General features: G+C 35.7%; 1 pseudogene; it reads right to left on the reverse strand.

The window, feature by feature from the left end:
- Window positions 1-12,307: 12,307 nt before the first annotated feature.
- LOC110129784 (transcription and mRNA export factor ENY2 pseudogene) lies at window positions 12,308-12,768 on the reverse strand (annotated as a pseudogene).
- Window positions 12,769-21,174: the final 8,406 nt, after the last annotated feature.

Here is a 21,174-nt window from a genome sequence, read left to right on the forward strand (position 1 = left end):
AAAAGGACTTGCCCCATCTTCACACTTGACCAATGCCCAAAACCCGAGTCATTAGGCCCAGTTGCTTATCCTAGTGTTTTGGATCACAGGACTTTCCTGAAGTATGGAATTTATAAAAGTGTAGATTCAAGTCCCTAACACTTTTACTTCTCCTTCCTCCACATTTTATGTTATTGTTATCACAATTTATATATTGTGTATTTGTTAACATTTTTATAGTTACTTTTAATAACTTTTCCCTTTCAACTTTTATATTAGAATTAAAAGTGATTAACTCACACTTACAGTATTATAGTATTTTGTGTTTATATATTTATCTTTACTAACAAGTTTCATACTTCCTTATGCTATCATATTGGGTGTTTTTAGCATCCCTTTGTTTCCTTCAATATTTCTTACAAGGCAATCTAGTGGTAATAAACCCTTTCAGCTTTTGTTTGTCTAAGAGTCTTTATCTCTTTCATTTTTAAAGGGTAGTTTTGCTAGGTATAGTATTTTTGGTTGGTAACTCTTTTCTTTCCCCACTTTGAATATACATCCTATTCCCTTTGGACCTGCAAGGTTTCTGCTGAAGATACGCTGAATTTATCATTTAAGTTCGCTTGTATGTGACACTGCTTTTCATATAAAGTTGCTTTACTTTCACTGGTTTCAAAATTCTCTTTGTCTGTGACCTTTGGCAATTTGATTATAATGTGTCTTGGTCTAAGTTGTTTGGATTCATCCTTTTTGGTAGACCTTGGACATCTTGAATCTGGATATATGTTTCCTTCTTAAGACTTGGGAAGTTTTTAGCCATTATTTGAGTAAATTTTCTGGTTCTTTCTCTCATCTTTCTCTTGCTGGGACTCTTATAATGCACATACTGCTTTTCTTTATGATGAGCATTAATTAAGCTTCCTCTACTTTTGTTTAGTCTATTTCTTTTTGCTTCCCCTCACTGAACTATTTCTAATAACTTATATTTAGATTGATTGCTCCTTTCTTTTGTTTATCCTAATTTTAAACCCCTCGTTGAATTTTTCATTTCAGTTATTGTGTTCTTCAGCTTCTTGAATTCTCTTTAGTACTTTTAAAATATTTTCTACTTCTATTGAGGTTCTCAGTTTGCCCATGCATTATTTTCTTGATCTTGTATGACAGTGGTTTTAATTCTCTCTTGTTGACATTAGTTGACTTATTAATATCAGTTTCTGGAGATTTATTGTGTTCTTTTGTTTGGAACTTACTTCACTTTCCTTGACTCTCTATGTAGGTTTCTATACATTAGACAAAGCAATCACCTCTCCTGGTCTTCACAGACTGATCTCTCTTAACCTACTCTGGGAGAAGCTGGGAGTGAGGGGTCTATTCTTGATTTTACTGTACTATATCAGCAGTAAGGATTCTGTCAAGAGAGTATCTTTTTTCTCCCTCCTGGCTTCAGTGAGTCTGTTTTCATGTTTACCTAGGCCATTAAAGTTTTCCAATTAGTTTTTGGATTTATCATAATGAGAATTTACCCATGAAATGTTGAATCAGTCTATTACATACATCTAAAATTTGGGGCACATCTCTCATAAATTTCATTTACAATCATTGAATGTTATTCTATCAGTCATTTCAATTATTTTTATATGGGTGATTTGACATTGACTATTTCATGATGCATGAAAAATACATATCCTCTTCAAGGTATGATCTAATTTTCATTTCTAATTGTATGAGTGATATAAACATTTTAAAGTGAGAAAAATATTTTTCCAACTAATTCAAGCTTGTTTCCTTTTATCTTCTTTTTCTTTTTTTTCATTTTCTATCATGGAAATTAGAGGGGAAAAACTCTTTTTTTTTTTTTTTAAACTTTCTTTGATTTGGGCTTTTCTCTTAATAAAGAGAGGTGATCTCAGGATCACTTCTGCAGGAAGTCAGAAATTATGTAGCAAATGTAGGCTACAGAAAACATCACAAAGCAATAAAAAAATATATACTTCTGATGCTGCTTCATCTTAGTGCTTATCATCTACTTACAGAGTCTAAACACTATTTTCCCCCTCTGTGGCCATCCGTGTCTGGTTCTTAAACTGAAGAAAATGGGATGTGGCTCTTGAGGTGCTGATATCTGATAGATGCTACGATAGTGGAAGACTACTTAAACATCTAATTTTCAGGAAGTGTTACCTGTTTTACTTCTCTCCTACTAGTACAAAAATGGTCTCACAGTAGGGATTCACTTCATGTCTGTGATTGTATAAAGAAATTAAATCCAGAAATATAAAACCCTCAAGGGGAATAAACCCACATTTTAAACATGAAATTTGGTTTTATATTAACATTATATTATGGCATCTTGCTGTGTCATGAAAGTCTAGGAAAGACCAAAAACAATATGTACTCCCAGTGTTCCCAGACATAGCTTACTATGTTCCTCTTTCCCTCTCCCTCCTCAGACATTTGTACTTTACTGCCACAGTACACAATATCCAAAACAGTGTACTTTTACCAGAAACAATCACATCTGCTCCCTCTGCATCCCAAATTATACAACAGACTATAAAATGGAAATCTGGAGATTCTCATTAACCAAAAATGATTGTCATTTATCTTCCACATCCTCTTACGATGGGGAACCACTTCACTTGCTGTCACAGTCTTACTCTGTCCCCCTAATTCTTGGCCTGGGAAACAGACCAGCTCCAGCTGAACGGGTGGTCTAGCTGGAGCCCTGCAGAAATCCTGAATACCAGGAAGGTTTCAAGGTAACTGCCTTCATGTGGTAATTCATGTGATAATTTGTTCTCAGGCCCAATAAACCAAAGAAAAATAACTTGGAACAAAATAAAAATGACAGAAACAAAAACCAGATGCTCAAACCTTGAAGCATACTTATCTCTTATTTTCTTTAAGGACACATTTCATCAATGTAATCTTTAATATAAAAATAAAGCAACATATTCTTGTACCTAACTGTATCAGTGCTTTCTTATTCTTCCCTTTTGTTTTTAAGAGGCAAATTGATTTGACAGTATGTAAAAATTTCCTATGCTATGTGCCTAGAAAGCTGAAAAAGTATCTGTGTTTCATTAGCCTCTGAAAACTTAGATGTCTGTTTAATATGTCCATATCTGTAACTTTTTGAAGAGAAACAAGTCAGCCTTGAACTAACATCTGTCTAAGACATTAGCTACTTTATAAATTATGTGTTATTCAAAAGAGTGTATTGGATTATATTTCTCACCAAAAAAAAAGATGCAGCACTCTTCTTGAAAATTAATGTGTGGTATTGGTATTAAATGGATTGAACAGCACATTCACAGGTGTGTTTGCCAGTGATCAGGAAAAAGACAGAGGGCCAGAGAAGAATCCCCAGAGCTTGCGGGAGGGACACATTAATTAACAAATTTTATCTGTCCCCTGGGTTTCTGCTCACCTTCATCTCGTGGCACAAATGTAATGAAGAGAATCAGGTTCTGAACAAATCTTCTTAATCATCTTTGCACCTTGTTGCATTTTTCTAAATTATTACCAACACAGCCTAGTTCTGTATAGGGAGAAAACAGTGAATATAAACCTTACCTTGTACTCTGGTGAGCCACAAGGTTGAGCTTTGCCCCACAAGCTCAGACATAGTGGACCAACCAGGGAATTGAAATCCCTGATGGAAGGCAAGCAGGAACAAGTTTCCGGCTTTTGCCTTTGGGAATTCTAATTGTAGGTGGATAGGAATATGATTCAGACCTGATCGTCTAGAAAACACGATAACTGCTTTGCTAGGGTTTAGGTAAACTCGCCTCCAATTCTGCTTTGCTTTTCTAAGGCTGATATGTTTCTTTTATTCTATCAATGTTCATTTACAGAATGTAAAGATTCTTTCTCACAGCAACTTTCTCCATGACACTTGTTTCTCTCAAAGTAGTAGCAGTAGTCATTAATATCTTGCATGTTTATAACTCCTGCAGTTTTCAAATGAGAAAAAAAGCATTCTTTCATTTGTAGAATATATGATTAATCATATCCTATTGCAATTTCAGTATAAGGTACTATAATCATTATACTACAAGATAAATAATACGAACCTTCTGAGTACATTTGCTGAATTATTATTATATTAATATATTTTCATAGAGGCAGTAAAGTAAAAACACAAGACTTTTGAAATATATGATCTTGATTTCTATTCATTAATATATTTAAAGAAATACATAATCTTTAATTAACATAAAACAAACATAGTGAACCCAGAAACAACAAGCACATAGTAAATCCCTAGGAAAGGCACTGAAATTTCTAATTTATAAAAAACATGATGTACCTAAGAGAATGTGTAAATTAGGAAAAAATAGAGTGAGTTAAAGAAAGGGCAAATGATTCATAAATTTCACCATTCTGAATCAATGCTCTATCCATCTCAAATGATCCTGTTTAGTTTACTCTATCCTTGAATCCAACTCTTTCTTTTTTAAATCTAACGTTCATTCCAAAATCACTTTTAAATCATTATTTTTTTTCCTGAGTAAGCAACTCTATGACTCTTCTCCCTAAAAGGCTGACATTTCCCTTGTTTACATAGGAAGGTTGTCAAGACCATTACAATGTTTATAAAAGGCTGAGTTTCCTTTTGGTTGATATATTGACAGCATAATGCATGCAATGGTTTTGTAGATTTTTTTTCTACCCACAAATTTTCCTTTTCCAAATCTAATATGGATTTGGATCTTGTTTATCTTCCAGTGTTCTTCTATGGAAAAAAAAGATCACTATACTTTACAAGATTGATGTTTATGAAAAACAGCACTGTCGGGGAGAGACTGAAAACCTTTCTCTTTTTATTTCCTACTAATATGACCTAGCTTTCTGCAATATTATGGAGAGAACCAAGGGAAAAGGCACAAGGAATATTTTAAAAAGCCTACATCAGTTTTTAGTATTCAGGTTGAACCATATCTTATTTTGGAAGACTTACGTAAAAGAAGACTCCTTTCTTGTCCTCAGTAACTCATTCCACTGCCTAATAGCACACTCCATGTAAAATCACTTCCTTAAAATTTGGTTTGATATCTCTAAGCCTATAAGATTTTTCTTGCTATTTTGTGATGAAGACACAAAGTATGATACAATGTGATAAGTGTTGTGATGGAGATATAACCAGTGAAAATTACATCACAAAACAGAGATAAAATGTAGCTATCTTATACTTTATCCCAATTAAATTAACACTGGTTTGAGTCCACTCAAAGTTGATGCAAACCTTATCTCTACAGAGAATTCCTGCATCTTCTGAATGTATCAAAAGTCAAAGGGATTTGTACAGCCCTAACGTTGGAGTTCAGCTACACTTCACAGTCACAGACAGGGACAGACTGGTGGATCTGCAACTGCAGCGACTGCCTTTGATAATGGGCCCTACCCATTTTGACTGTGGATTCCTTCATCCATTCATTTAACAAATGTCATTGATTGATGTTATATTCCAAGTCCTATTCCAGACGCTGGAAACAGAACAGTTAGGAAAACAAAAGTGTTTATTTTTATAAACCTCGTGTTCCAGTGACACTAATTACTATTTAGTGCTCATTCTGGAGATCAGACACTAGATAGACAGATAGATAGAATGATTTACTCTTTTCAATGAAGAAAGCAGTAATATTATTCCAATGTTAGGAATGAGCAGAGTGAAACAAAAATGGTTTAAACAACAACCCCACTTTTCACAGCTAATGAGGGGTGATTTAAACTCACATAGATTAGTTCTAGAGCCAGTGATAATAACCTGTATTATTACATTATTTTACTGCTACTAACAGTCCAGTGAAAATTTTTCCTTTGAGCCTAGTTATCAGGGTAGAACAGTCTGCCATTCTGGATCTTCAAGGGGAAAAAAAAGACTCTTCCCCCTAAAACTCAAAGGGAGACCAGGAACAAGCAGATGTCCAGTGTTGTGCTTCCTACCACTCATTTTTCCTAATAGCACCAGCTGCATCAGTGTTGTTGGGTCTAGATGGGAGAGTGGGGGGCAGTGGGGGGGGGGGGGCGTGGAAGCATCCATACCTTATCGCTCTTTTCCTCCTAGATGATCCAGACAAGTTTTTCTTTCCAACCCCTTAAACAGAAGAGACTTTGGAAAATAGAGTACCCACCCAAACCAATTAATGTCACCATCCTGGTTGTCTCTAAGAGGCCTCCAGTCTACACAACATAAACAGTACATCTGCTCTCAGCTAAACTGTCTTCAGTGCCTCCATACTTTAATTTCTTACAGACTATGTCATGACTTTCTTTAACTTTCTTTACATAAAAACAAATTAAAAGAGTAATGGAACATTTTTATAAGGTTTGCAATGTAATAAACAAGCATCAAGTTGATTACAATATTAGGATGAAATTCATTTGGAAATAAATGTTTGACCTTGGATTTGAAGGATAAGTAAAAGTTTTCATTTTGGGGAAGTAGGGAGAGCAAGGCAGATGGAGAAAAGAGCATGAATCAATCACGGTTGACCAGTCATATGGCAAGATTCTCCTATGCTCTCAGATCTTGGAGGCAAGGATCATACCTTCCCTGTTGGACTAGACCAATGCTAGACACAGAGGCATGTGGTAAATATTCCATGTCAATAATGAATAAACAGATGCTGTTAAAGAAAACAGAATATGCCAGGAGACACAGAGAGACTGTGGGTAGAAAGAGATCTAAAAATGAAGTACTAAACAGCCTGTGAAGTACATTGTAGAAAGAATTTGTGTCTTCTAGGCCTGCAGTTCTCAAAGTGTTTACAGCACTCTGGGTGTTCATGGGATCAAAAGTCTTTTCATAAAAATGCTAACACATTACATTTATTTTTTTCTCTTATTCTCTCACAAGTGCACAATGGAGTTTTCTATAGTCTACATGGCATATGGTGACATCATTATTTTAATGGGAAAGTGGTGTATTCATGGGAATGAATTTAGTGGGTGTATTTAATGGGAAAGTGTATTCATATATTCTTGTCTTTAAAATGTCAAGTTTTGATATCTAATATAATAAATGGAGACAGACCCACACAAACCAAAGTCCCTTCTAGTTCCTCAATAGTTCATAGTAGCGTAGAAGTTTCCTGAGACCAAAAAAGTTGAGAATCCTGATCTAGGTAAACCATCACATTTTTGAAGGGGGCGATGGTATAATTATATCAGTGTGATATTCTATGTAGTTCAGTAAAGGTAAGACAACTAATTTTGATTGGTCTAAAAATCCATTCTCTATTTATTCTTATGTATCAATGATGCAGTTACATTTTAATTGTTTTTAATGAGAATTCTATCTTAGGTACAGCTTGGAAATATCTTAACCAAAAACTCAAGTCAAGTAAATTTTTGGCCATTATCTACTGATTAAGTTTAGTCTACTCTGCCCTTTCTTAATGAAAGTTTTTGTTTTGTTTATTTACTTCGCTGCACTGGGTCTTTGTTGCTGTATACAGGTTTTCTCTGGTTGCAGTGAGCAGGGGTTACACTCTAGTTGTGGTGTGCCAGCAGTGGTTTCTCTTGTTACAGAGCACGAGCTCAGTAGCCGCAGCTTTCAGGCTCTCGAGTATGTGGGCTCCAGTAGTTGTGGCTCACAGGCTTAGTTGACCCAAGGCATGTGGCATCTTTCTGAATCAGGGATCGAACTCATGTCCCTGGCATTGCAAGACTGATTCTTAACCACTCGATGACCAGGGAAGTCCTACTTTGCCCCTTTAAGAATGAAATTTCCCTTTAGGGAAAGATGACTATGGGTAAAGCAGGTAATTGTCTTCTAAGTTCTGCTTCAAACTACAAATATTTTGCGGTAACAGAGGAGGCTATTAATATCTTTAGCTTGAAGCCTCCTGCCCACACTATGGCATTTGTAGGTCTTGCTATCTGGTCATTGCAAATTTGAAGTGTTCTGTAACAGTCATTCCAAAGCGCTTTATGCCCTCTGGTGACCATTTGAAACTTTGTTCTTTCTTTTGATAGATTCCTTACCTCACAATTTTTATATTCACTTAAACTTGTATAAGCAAAATCTAATTTTGAGTGCTATGATATTTTGGTTGGAGTTTGGAAACTTCTTAACCTAATAACAATAGGGTGCTTGCTATGTAATATTCATTTCCTGAACTCATTTTCACCTCACTTGGATACTTTTAATTTTCCATTTTCTCTTAATATATAAGTCAAAGGTGTTGTACAAGTCGGTGTCAAAAATAGGAAGCAGGAGACGTCCTGTTGTGCGGATTTTTTAATGGTTGGGAAGAGTATTAGCAAATGCTTACTTTCATTTATAATAATCTTCCAAAAGAAAAAAAGTATAATGAACATTATACTATAATAATTATACTACCATGATCCATTATTTCTTACAGAGGCATTGATTGAGGTTTATGTTCCTCTGGGCTCAAAAGAGACACAGCACTGATTGCCAAATGCTCAAATTAACATTTTTCATAATATGCTTCACCTATGACAGCTTCTAAATTGTTTACCAGCTTTACCAAAGAATTTACAAATAGCCTACCTAAAAGCATACATCTTACAATTTCCCCTCAAAACAATAATAACAATTTGATCTTCTTCGTACATCACTGTCACCATCCATATATGTGGAATGACTAAAAAGAAAATAAATCAGGCCAATGGGTCAAGATATTTTGATAAAGAGATTAAATTCACACTCAATTCACTATTGACAGAACCATGAAGCTTCTTGACGCTACTAATGTTCTTTCACTTATTTTTTTATAGAAGGATAATTGCTTTACAGAATTTTGTTGTTTTCTGTCAAACCTCAACATGAATCAACCATAGGTATACATATATCTCTCCCTTTTGAATCTCCCTCCCATTTCCCTCCCATCCCACCCCTCTAGGTTGATACAGAGCCCCTGTTTGAGTTTTCTGAGCCATACAGCAAATTCCCATTGGCTATCTATTTTACATATGGTGATGTAAGTTTCCTTGTTACACTTTCCATACATCTCACCCTCTCCTCCCCTCTCCTCATGTCTATTCTCTATGTCTGTTTCTCCATTGCTGCCCTGTAAATGATTCTTCAGAACTGTTTTTCTAGATTCCATATATGTGATTTAGAATATGATATTTATCTTTCTCTTTCTGACTCACTTCACTCTGTATGATAGGTTCTAGGTTCATCCACCTCATCAGAACTGACTCAAACGTGTTTCTTTTTATGGCTGAGTAATGTTCCATTGTGTTTATGTACCACAGCACCCATGCATCTGTCAATGGGCATCTAGGTTGCTTCCATGTTCCAGCTATTATAAATAGGCCTGCAGTGAACAATGGGATACATGTGTCTTTTTCAACCCTGGCTTCCTCAGGGTATATGCCTGGGAGTGGGATTGCTGGGTCATATGGTGGTTTTATTCCTAGTTTTTTAAGGAATCTCCATACCATCTTCCATAGTGACTATATCAATTTACATTCCCACCAACAGTGCAAGAGGGTTCCCTTTTCTCCACACCCTTTCCAGCATTTATTGTTCGCAGACTTTTTGATGATGGTCATTCTGACCGGCATGAGGTGATTTGCATTTCTCTAATAATGAGTGACGTTGAGCATCTTTTCATGTGCTTGTTAGCCATCTGTATGTCTTCTTTAGAGAAATGTCTGTTTAGGTCTTTTTCCCACTTTTTGATTGGGTTGTTTGTTTTTCTGGCATTGAGTTGTATGAGCTGCTTGTATATTTTGGAAATTAATCCTTTGTCAGGTTTCATTTGTTATTATTTTCTTCCATTCCAAGGGCTGTCTTTTTACCTTGCTTATAGTTCCTTTGCTGTGCAAAAGCTTTTAAGTTTAATCAGGTCCCACATGTTCACTTTTGTTTTTATATCCATTACTCTAGGAGGTGGGTCATAGAGGATCTTGCTTTGATTTATGTCATCGAGTGTTCTGCCTATGTTTTCCTCTAAGAGTTTTATAGTTTCTGATCTTACATTTAGGTCTTTAATCCATTTTGAGTTTATCTTTGTGTATGGTGTTAGGAAGTGTTCTAATTTCATTCTTTTCCATGCAGCTGTCCAGTTTTCCCAGCACCATTTATTGAAGAGGCTTTCTTTTCCCCATTGAATATTCTCCCCTCCTTTATCAAAAATAAGGTACCCATAAGTGCATGGGTTTATTTCTGGGTTTTCTATCTTGTTCTATATTTCTGTTTTTGTGCCAGTACCAAACTGTCTTGATGACGGTAGCTTTGTAGTATAATCTGAAGTTGGGAAGGTTGATTCCTCCAGCTCCGTTCTTCTTTCTCAAGACTGCTTTGGCTAATTTGGGGTCTTTTGTGTTTCCATATGAATTGTGAAATTTCTTGTTCTAGTTCTGTGGAAAATGCCATTGGTAATTTGATAGGGATCACACTGAATCTGTAGATTGCATTTGGTAGTATAGTCATTTTCACAATATTGATTCTTCCTACCCAGGAACATGGATTATCTCTCCATCTGTTTATGTCATCTTTGATTTCTTTCATCAGTGTCTTATACTTTTCTGTGTACAGTTCTTTTGTCTCCTTAGGTAAGTTTGTTCCCAGATATTTGATTCTTTTTATCACAATGGTGAATGGGATTGATCCCTTAATTTCTCTTTCTGATTTTTCATTGTTAGTATATAGAAATGCAAGTGATTTCTGTGTATTGATTTTGTATCCTGCAACTTTGCTAAATTCACTGATTAGCTCTAGTAATTTTCTGATACTATCTTTATGGTTTTCTATGTACACTAACATGTCATCTGCAAACAGTGAGCACTTTACTTCTTCTCCCATCTGGATTCCTTCTATTTCTTTTTATTCTCTGATTGCTATAGCTAGGAATTTCAGAACTACTTGAGTAATAGTGGTGAAAGTGGATACCCTTGCCTCATTCCTGATCTTAGGGGGAATGTTTCCAGTTTTTCACCATTGAGAATAATGTTTGCTGTAGGCTTATCATATATGGCCTTTACTATGTTGAGATAGGTTCCTTCTATGCTCATTTTTTAAAGAGTTTTCATCATAAGTGGGTGCTGAGTTTTGTCAAATACTTTTTCTGCATCTATTGAGATTATCATGTGGTTTTTAATCTTTCAGTTTATTAACATGGTATATCACATTGATTGATTTGCACATATTGAAGAATCCTTGCATACCTGGAATAAATGACCATGACCAACTTGCTTATGGTGTATGAGCTCTTTGATGTGTTGCTGAATTCTGTCTGCTAAAATTTTGTTAAGGATTTTTCCATCTATGGTCATCAGTGATATTGGCCTGTAGTTTTCTTTTATTGTGCTGTCTTTGTCTGGTTTTGGTATCAGGGTGATGGTGGCCTCATGGAATGAGTTTGGAAGTGTTCCTTCCTCTGCAATTTTTTTGAAAAAGTTATAGAAGGATAGGCATTAGATCTTCTCTAAATGATTGATAGAATTCTCCTGTGAAGCCATCTGTTCCTGGGCTTTTGTTTTTAGGGAGATTTTTTATCACAGCTTCAATTTCAGTGCTTGTAATTGGGTTGTTCACAATTTCTATTTCTTCCTGGTTCAGTCTTGAAAGATTGAACTTTTCTAAGAATCTGTCCATTTCTTCCAGGTTATCCATTTTATCGCCATAGAGTTGTTCATAATAGTCTCTTATAATCCTTTGTATTTCTGCATTGTCTGTTGTAACCTCTCCTTTTTCATTTCTGATTTTGTTGATTTGATTCTTCTCTCTTTTTCTTGATGAGTCTGGCTAAAATTTGTCAATTTTTTGTCTTCTCAAAGAACCAGCTTTTAGTTTTATTAATCTTTACTATTGTTTCTTTCATTTCTTTTTCATTTATTTCTGCTCAGATCTTTATGATTTCTTTCCTTGTACTAATTTTGGGGGTTTTTTTGTTCTTCTTTTTCCAGTTCTTTCAGGTGTAAAGTTAGACTGTCTATTTGATATTTTTCCTGTTTCTCGAGGTAGGATTGTATTGCTATAAACTTCCCTCTTAGGACTGTTTTTGCTGCATCCCATAGGTTTTGAGTTGTCGTGTTTTCATTGTCATTTCTTTCTAGAAATTTTTGATTTCTTCAGTAACCTGTTGGTTATTTAGTAGCGTGTTGTTTAATCTCCATGTGTTTGTGTTTCTTAGTTTTTTTCTTGTAATTGATATCTAGTCTCATAGCATTGTAGTCAGAGAAGATGCTTGATATGATTTCAATTTTCTTTTTTTTTTTTTTACTCATTCATGAGATATTTATTAAAATAACACATTTAGGGAAAAAAATCAATACAATGTATACATCATTACTGAAAACTGTATACCATCATACAAAAAAGGATTTTATTTTGGGAAGTCGATTCCTAATTTATGGCAAGTTTTACTTTAGAAATAAAACCACAAAACAACACAATCTAATTCAATCTTAAAGGCTGGCATGCTGAGCAAGGAATGTTCTTATTCTTTGTAGGAGTTCCTTCTTTACACTGTCAGGTACCAGGGCTCTGCCTTTTGGTGTGATTTCAGCCACCAAGTCATCAACAGTAATGTGTTCTAGTCCCTTTTCTTTAATTACCTCTTTACAGTGTGCCTTCAACTGATCCTTCCAGCCACATTCAATTAATTTAGCTCTCAGCAACTCTTTGAGGCGTTCTCTTTCTCCAGTTTCTATCAACTTTTGGTTAATCGCTGCTCTCATCTGCGCATCTTTGTTCATCTTGCTAACCACCATCACCGCGGGCAAGGGCCGTCCCTTCCCAGCAACGAAATGACCCTTGCGCTGACGACCGTTACCTACCACACTCTTCGGCTGCCCGGACCTAGACCCCTGATTTCAATTTTCTAAAATTTACTGAGGTTTGATTTGTGACCCAAGATGCAATCTATCCTGGAAAATGTTTCACATGCACTTGAGAAGAAGGTGTCTTCTTCTGCATTTGGATGGAATGTCCTGAAGATATCGATGAGATTCATCTCATCTAATGTATCATTTAAGACGTTTGTTTCCTTATTAATTTTCTGTTTTGATGATCTGTCCATTGGTGTGAGTGGGGTGTTAAAGCCTCCTACTATTATTGTGTTAGTGTCAATTTCTCCTTTTATGTTTGTTAGTGTTTGTCTTACGTATTGAGGTGTTCCTATGTTGGATGCATAGATATTTATAATTGTTACATCTTCCTCTTGGACTGATCCCTTGATCATTATCTAGTGCCTTCCTTATCTCTTGTAATCTTCTTTATTTTAAGGTCTATTTTGTCTGATATGAGGATTGTTACTCCAGCTTTCTTTTGCTTCCCATTTGCATGGAATATAAGTCTTCCCTGGTGGCTCAGAGGGTAAAGCGTCTGCCTGCAGTGCAGGAGATCAGGGTTCAATCCCTGGGTCAGGAAGATCCCCTGGAGAAGAAAATGGCAACCCACTCCAGTATTCTTGCCTGGAGAACCCCATCGACAGAGGAGCCCAACAGACTACAGTCCATGGGGTTGCAAGGAGTTGGACATGACTGAGCAGCTTCACTTTGCATGGAATATATTTTTCCATCCTCTCACTTTCAGTCTATATGTGTCTTGAGGTCTAAAGTGGGTTTCTTGCAGACAGCATATATATGGGTCCTGTTTTTGTATCCATTCAGCCACTCTGTGTCTTTTGGTTGGAGCATTTAATCCATTTACATTTAAAGTAATATATGTTCCTATTGCCATTTTCTTAATTGTTTGGGGGTGATTTTGTAAATCTTTTTTCTTCTCTTGTATTTCTTGACTATATAAGTTCATTTAACATTTGTTGTAAAGCTGGTTTGGTGGTACTGAATTCTCTTAACTTTTGCTTGTCTGAAAAGCTTTTGATTTCTCCATTAATTTTGAATGAGATCCTTGCTGGGTACAGTAATCTTGGTTGTACGTTTTTCCCTTTCAGTATTTAAATATATCCTGCCATTCCCTTCTGGCCTGCAGAGTTTCTGTTGAAAGATCAGGTGTTAAGCGTATGGGGTTTACCTCATATATTACTTTTTGCTTCTTCCTTGCTGTTTTTAATATTCCTTGTGTTTAGTCTTTGTTAGTTTGATTAGTATGTGTCCTGGCATGTTTCTCCTTGGGTTTATCATATATGGGTCTTTTTGTGCCTTTTGGACTTGATTGACTATTTCCTTTTCCATGTTGGGGAAATTATTTTCAAATATAATCTCTTCAAAAATTTTCTCATACCCTTTCTTTTTCTCTTCTTCTTCTGGGACCCCTATTATTCTAATGGTGGTGTGTTTGATATTGTCCCAGAGGTCTCTGAGACTATCCTGTTCTTTTCATCCTTTTTACTTTATTTTTCTCTTCAGAAGTTATTTTCACCATTTTATCTTCCAGCTCACTGATTCATTCTTCTGCTTCAGACATTCTGCTATTGATTCCTTCTAGAATATTTTTAATTTCAGTAATTGTGTTTGTCTCAGCATGTTTATTCTTTCATTCTTCTAGGTCTTTGCTAATTGATTCTTGCATTTTCTCCATTTTGCTTTTAAGGTTTTTAATCATCTTTACTATCATTATTCTGATTTTTTTTTTTCAGGTAGTTTGCCTATTTCTTCTTCATCTATTTGGACTTCTGTGTTTCTAGTTTGTTCCTTCATTTGTATGGTATTTCTTTGCCCCTTCATTATTTCTTTTTTAACTTATTGTGTTAGAGGTCTCCTTTTCCCAGGCTTCAAGGTTGAATTCTTTCTTCATTTTGGTTTCTGCCCTGTAAGATTGATCCAGTGGTTTGTGTAAGATTGATCCAGTGGTTTGTGTAAGCTTCTTATAGGGTGAGATTTGTGCTGAGCTTTTGTATGGTTGTTTGTTTTTCCTCTGATGGGCAAGACTGAGTGAGGTGGTAATCCTGTCTGCTGATGATTGGGTTTGTATTTTTGTTTTGTTTGTTGTTTAGATGAGGTGTCCTGCACAGGGTGCTATTGGTGGTTGGGTGATGCCAGGTCTTGTATTCCAGTGGATTCCTTTGTGTAAATTCTCACTATTTGATACCCACTAGGGTTAGTTTTCTGGTAGTCTAGGGTCTTGGAGTCAGCGCTCCCACTTCAAAGGCACAGGGCTTGATCTAGGTTCTCTTTTTTTCCACAGTTCTCCCAGGAATCATGAATTGAACTCCGAGAAAGTCAATTTTTAGATGGTTGGCATGAAATAGCCATTACAATACAGCAGAATGGGGGAGATTCCTTGCCTGACAGTAATCTTCCTTAAAACTCTACAGTGAGTGTTTGGAAGGAAAAGGCATGCTTTGTGGAGGTCTACTCTCACCCCGAGGAGCTAGCAGTGAAAGGAGCAGGATCCAAGGGAAGTTGGGCACAACACGAGTGATTTTTAATTAATTGATTGTTTACTACATACTCTTTGAGCTTAGTGAAGATTGCAAAGAGTTTTATAACTCATGGGTAGACAAAATTTACATTCCAAATTCTAAGAGAATTGTTTCTCATCCCTTTCCCCACTTTCTCTCTTTTCACTCTTGAAGTAAAAAGAAGATGAGACACTGAGTTGAACTGAGGTCATTTAGTAGAATTATATGACAGATACCATAAAATGAAGTGAAGTACATAGGATTATTCCTGAGAATGAAGTCATCCTGATTAATTTCTCCCCATAATTTGGTAACTAGAAAATCTTTGGGGGCAGTTTTTGATCAAGACAAACTTTTGTTACATCTAACTGCACGTCAGGATGGCTTTGATGATGTTTCTTTTCATTGCCTACTTTAGCTCAATATCATCTATGTGGGAAGCCTATTATCTACTTTATCTCATATATTCTCCTTCTAAATTAATCTTCTCTAATGAATAGCTGTGTATTTTGGAAAGTATAGTATTGAGAGGGCCTTCCCAAGTGGCTCAGTGTTAAAGAATCCACCTGCCATTGTAGGAGATGCATGTTTGATCCTTGGGCTGGGAAGATCCCCTGGAGAGGGAAATAACAACCCAAGAAAATGGTATTCTTGCCAGGGAAATCCCATGGACAGAGGAGCCTGGCAGGCTAGAGTTCCCTGGCGTTGCAAAAGAGTCGCCACCACTTAGAGACTAAACAACAACAACATGGTATTGAGAATGATTCTCATTCCGCCAGAACTATCATCACATCGGGATGAGGTACTGGTAGGTAAGGGTATCAAGCAAAATGGTTTTGAAGCTATTCCACACATCAGATTCAAGTTCCATTACCTTTGTAGCAAAACAAAAAACAAAACACAGTATTTTACTGTTTATGGGAGATGGGGTAGCGGTGATTTCTCTTTTTCAAAGATGAATAATGGAATTACAACTACTACATTTCTTTTTATATTTTTAAATAAGGAGGCACACTGAGACAAGGATTTATTCCACCAACATGGCAATGGGTTAAGTGCTGTAAAGTTATAAAATTTCTCCCATATAACTTAAACCTTAGCAAACTAAATCACAATGCTGACTGGACACTAGTGCTTAGAAATACCCTTTCTTCCCCTCTAAGGTAATTGTTCTTTGTATCTGCTATTCAGTTCCCACACAGCTTGAACATCCGCTTTGTGAGGTCAGTAGAATGTAACCAATGTGACCACGAGAGCATAGTTGTGGTAGGAATGGTTCTTAGTGCTGTAGGTTTTGTTTGCTAAGAGGTGTTTTCTAGGCCCAGACTATAAGTTCTGATCATGTTATTTATCAATTGAAACACTGTGCCAAAAATTGTCATTTAGTCTAATGAGTCATTTTTTAACCTAGATGGTTGAGCTATTAGAGAACACTCCCACTCACATATCTTAAATTAAATGAATGAAAGCTATTCATTTACAAACCATTTCTTGAAATGAATTCTTGCCATAGGAGCAAGAGAGAAGCAAACACATGTTAGGCAACAATATGGCAAAACAGAGAATGAGACATTCACAAATGAATTTGTGAGAAGGAGAGAGAAGGGGAACATGACAAGAACACAAAAAATTCTTTTGTGTTGACTGAAAGGGACTTCTAGAAAGTAAGAAAATGGTTGTGGGAGCCAAGGTTTCAAGTTTAGTACTTGAATTGTACATTTAAAACAACTGGGATTTATGACTTTAAACTGATTTACTACAAATATAATTTCAAATACAGATCTCAGACAGATACAGCATAGTAGGAAAAGGAAAACAGTTGAATCTCTTGGCAACTAACTCACATTAAATGTGAAAAACAAAAATTTTGGAGTCTCTAAAATCTGTGAGTCACTCCTTAGTTGGGTCTATTTATTATCTTCTACCCTGAATTTAACCAATTGAACTGTATCCTATGATCTAATCTTTTAAACTTTCTTCCATAGTAAAGTGGATTATCTGCATCTACATTTAATAAGATATTGGGAACCTACCTGTTCTGCTAATATAATGTTTTCCACAATAGCATGCCTTGAATGAATTTAATTTTCAGGATATCTTAATATTTATTCACAAACATCTATCATAAGTATTTAGATAAGAACATTATCACAAATTTTCTCAATAATATCTTAAAATGACTGTTATGATTCCTATATTATAGGTGGGTAAGCTGAGGCTTACCTAGTTTAGGTAGATTTCCCAAGATACACCCTGAGAGACAAATTCAGAATTCATTTTGAGTATCAACATAGGGTCTTTCTGCCTAGAACTTTTTCCTTCTTATTGCATTTCCTCCACAGAGAAGCAAATAAAGTAAGTAGATTATTTACCAGGGAAAAATACTTCCATTTTGTAAATCATTTTAGTATCATGGTAAATTCAACATCTCCACTGATTTTTCAAGTGAATATTTCAAGAGGTTTAAAATGTTGTGATTCTCACTTCACATTATTTCAGTGTCTGGTTTCAGGATCATGGCTCTCTATTTATGGAGAAGGAAATGGCAACCCACTCCAGTGTTCTTGCCTGGAGAATCCCAGGGACAGAGGAGCCTGGTGGGCTGCCGTCTATGGGGTTGTGCAGAGTCGGACACGACTGAAGCGACTTAGCAGCAGCAGCTCTCTATTTAAATTCTTATGGCCATAGAATTTAGAACTAAAAAGGACCTTTGTTTTATTATAATCTAATAACCTAAGCTTATTTTTTATGGAGATTTAAGGTGCATAGAGATTATTAAATCAAGTGTTCACCTTCAAATTCCAAGAAATGGAAAAGTTTCTCATATAGTTTTCTTGTCTTTGAGGTCTGGATTAAGGAAACAGTAATTTTTTCAACCAGAAATCGAAACCAGGCCTCTGGCAGTGAGATCACAAAGTCCTAACCACTGGACCCCTAAGGAATTCCCAGAAAACAGTTATTTCATAACCTGGTTTTCATAAGCTTCAGATATTTCTTGACTCCTCCAGAAGCATTATTTCCCATTCCATGGTGATCATCTGTATTTATCCCATTTATGACTTATGGTGATTTCCCAGCATGAACTTGATGAAGACTAAGAATGTTCAGAGAGATGAATAACAACCCAAAAGTATGCCTTCCTATCAAATCCTGCTTCATTTTAATGGACAGAGAAGCTCTTAATATTTGACTTTGGCCTAAATGCTGACATTTGGATTTATTTATTATTTCATACTTGTAGATCAGTGAAGTTTTGTTCAGTAAAACAAGAGACTAGAGGCTCAGAAACTTTCTCACAGAAATGGGTTTCCAGAAATGTCAGTGGTTTAGTAAAAATACTTAACATATATCTTTCAATATAGACATAGTTTATATTCTATTTAGATATTTCATTTGTGTCTGTTTGATAATCTGGGCTTCCCTGGTGGCTCAGATGGTAAAGAATCTGTCTGCAATGCGAGAGACTTGGGTTCAATCCCTTGGTCAGCAAGATCCTCTACAGAAGAATGGCTACCCACTCCAGTATTCTCGCCTAGAGAATTCCATGGACAGAGGAACCTAGCAGGCTACAGTCCATGGTGTCACAAAGAGTTGGACACAACTGAATAACTAACATTTTCACTTTGATAAGTTACATTTTCTCTGAGGTTTGTCTCTTTTATCTCCCCTCCTGGCTAAAATTGCTCATCTCTTAAACATGCCAACTTCTTTTTCTTTATTCCTTTTTGTATCTGGCATAGTTATTTTAAATTTCCTGTCATAATCCCAATTTATGAGCAGTACATGGGTCTGCTTCTATTGATTATTTTTCTTCTTAAAGAATTAGGGAGGAGGATTTCGGTGTGCAGTTGATTGATTTAATCATTTTTTAAAACTATAAATAGTTTTGTTCAACCTCAATTCCAAATAAATCTGAATTATTGCTGGAGATTGTAGTCCTCCAGATTTACATGCTCTTTTCCAAAACTTGAGTCAAAATCTCCATGTGTTGGTCCAGGCATGTGTGTACTTAAAAATAAGAAAGGAAAGAAAAGCTTTACAGATGATTTTGATGAATACCAGTGGTTGAAAATCACTGTGCTAAATTAATGAACTTAAATGACTTTTTAATACTAGTATTTGTGTAGTCATGTGCGTGTAACTAATAGGTATTTGAGGAGATTTTCTGCCACCAAAGTTGCATTCTTCTGTATTGACAGCAGTTTTCATTCTGATAATGAATTCCTTTAAATTCTTTATTCTAGACAGGTCTCCTCTGGGTTTTGATTGCTGTAATGGAATTTTGTTTAAACATTTGATTTTACAATCTAGTCTTAGAGACTCATTCAAATCCCCTCAAACCAAAGAAATTGTCTGAAAAAATACATATTTAAAATAGTTAAAGCCAATTGCATTATATAATTTCTAATGAATATAGGATGAAAAAAGTTAAGAATGAAACAGGGTTAATTTCTTTTTTTAATTATTTATTTTAATTGGATGCTAATTATTTTACAATATTGTAGTGGTTTTTTTCCATACATTGACATGAATCAGACATGGGTGACATGTGTTCCCCATCCTGAACCCCCCTCCCACCTCCCTCCCCATTCCATCCCTCAGGGTCATCCCAGTGCACCAGCCCTGAGCACCCTGTCTCATGCATCGAACCTGGACTGGTGATCAAAACAGGGCTAATTTCAACTGCAGAAGTAATACTTATAGTTTGGCATTGCCAAGCACTTTTAATTTTCTTAATTGAAATGACCTCAAAAAGTAGAACCAATGACTTTCGAGTTGTGGACAGAATAAATTCTTTAATTTGAACAAATGGTAAGTTACCACCAGTAAACTGAGCTTATGTTCATAATGCACTAATAAAATCCACCACTGAATCCTGTAGAAATAGCTTTTATTTCATTTTAATAGCAAACAATTCAAATTTTAAAATTTCAGTGTGGTTTCTCCACATATTTGTATATGTAATTCTGGAAGGATAATTAAAACCATTTGCACTTAACCAAAAAATTAAATGCTGAAATTATCTCATTAATATGTGAAACTGTTCAAAACAAAGTTAAGTATGGGAAATTTGTACTGAGAGAAACAAGCAACAGAATAATATTCAGCAATCAATTGACAATATGCTGGAAGTTGAGGGCGCATGGGCTGTGACTGGCACATATGATTAGCAGAGATGCATTGTCCCTTAAGGTCTAATTAGGTTCTCTGTGCTGGGAGACAGGACTCAGTGTACATAATTATCCATTGTGTATTAATCTTCTCTCTTTTGAATATTACTTTTGTTGAATTTAATTATGCCTGGAAAATGAGAAGTGTTATCTCATCTGTGTGATCTTATCAAGTGATCAGCAGCCAAGAAACACCAATATTTGAAAAGAATTGAAAAGCTGGGTGTAAAATGAATTTTCAGGAAAATCTGATCTTTTGATGTCACAGTGTTTCAGCCTTTCCCCACTTCTGCCGCCTTTTCTTTTTCCTAAGACCCCCTTGAGTGAGTGATCCATGTGTTTTGATCATTTGTTGTTTAGAGTTGGAAACTTCAGTGTGTGGCAACTCTGTGATCCAGTATTAATGGGGAGATAAAAATTCTATCTATAAGTCCTATTGTCTAATACACTGAAACACTCTTGTTACTTACTAGCTCCTAAATGAAACACAGTTTAAAAATTAAATGTCCTCAGAACTGAGGGTAAAAACAGAAAACAATAAAGTTTCCTAGGGTCCCAAGCAAAGCAATGGCAGATTCCAGTTTGGTCCCTTAGTAGCATCTTTTAAAAGAATAAACTAGGAAACATCAAAAGGTATAACAACAAAATTTATAAATGGGATCCCTCCATGACTAGTAATAATCTTTGTTCTTTGAGTAATAAGGAAACCGCTACCCAGTATTCAAATGCTG

This window comes from Odocoileus virginianus, chromosome 9, assembly GCF_023699985.2.
Source record: "Odocoileus virginianus isolate 20LAN1187 ecotype Illinois chromosome 9, Ovbor_1.2, whole genome shotgun sequence".
Lineage (NCBI taxonomy): Eukaryota > Metazoa > Chordata > Mammalia > Artiodactyla > Cervidae > Odocoileus > Odocoileus virginianus.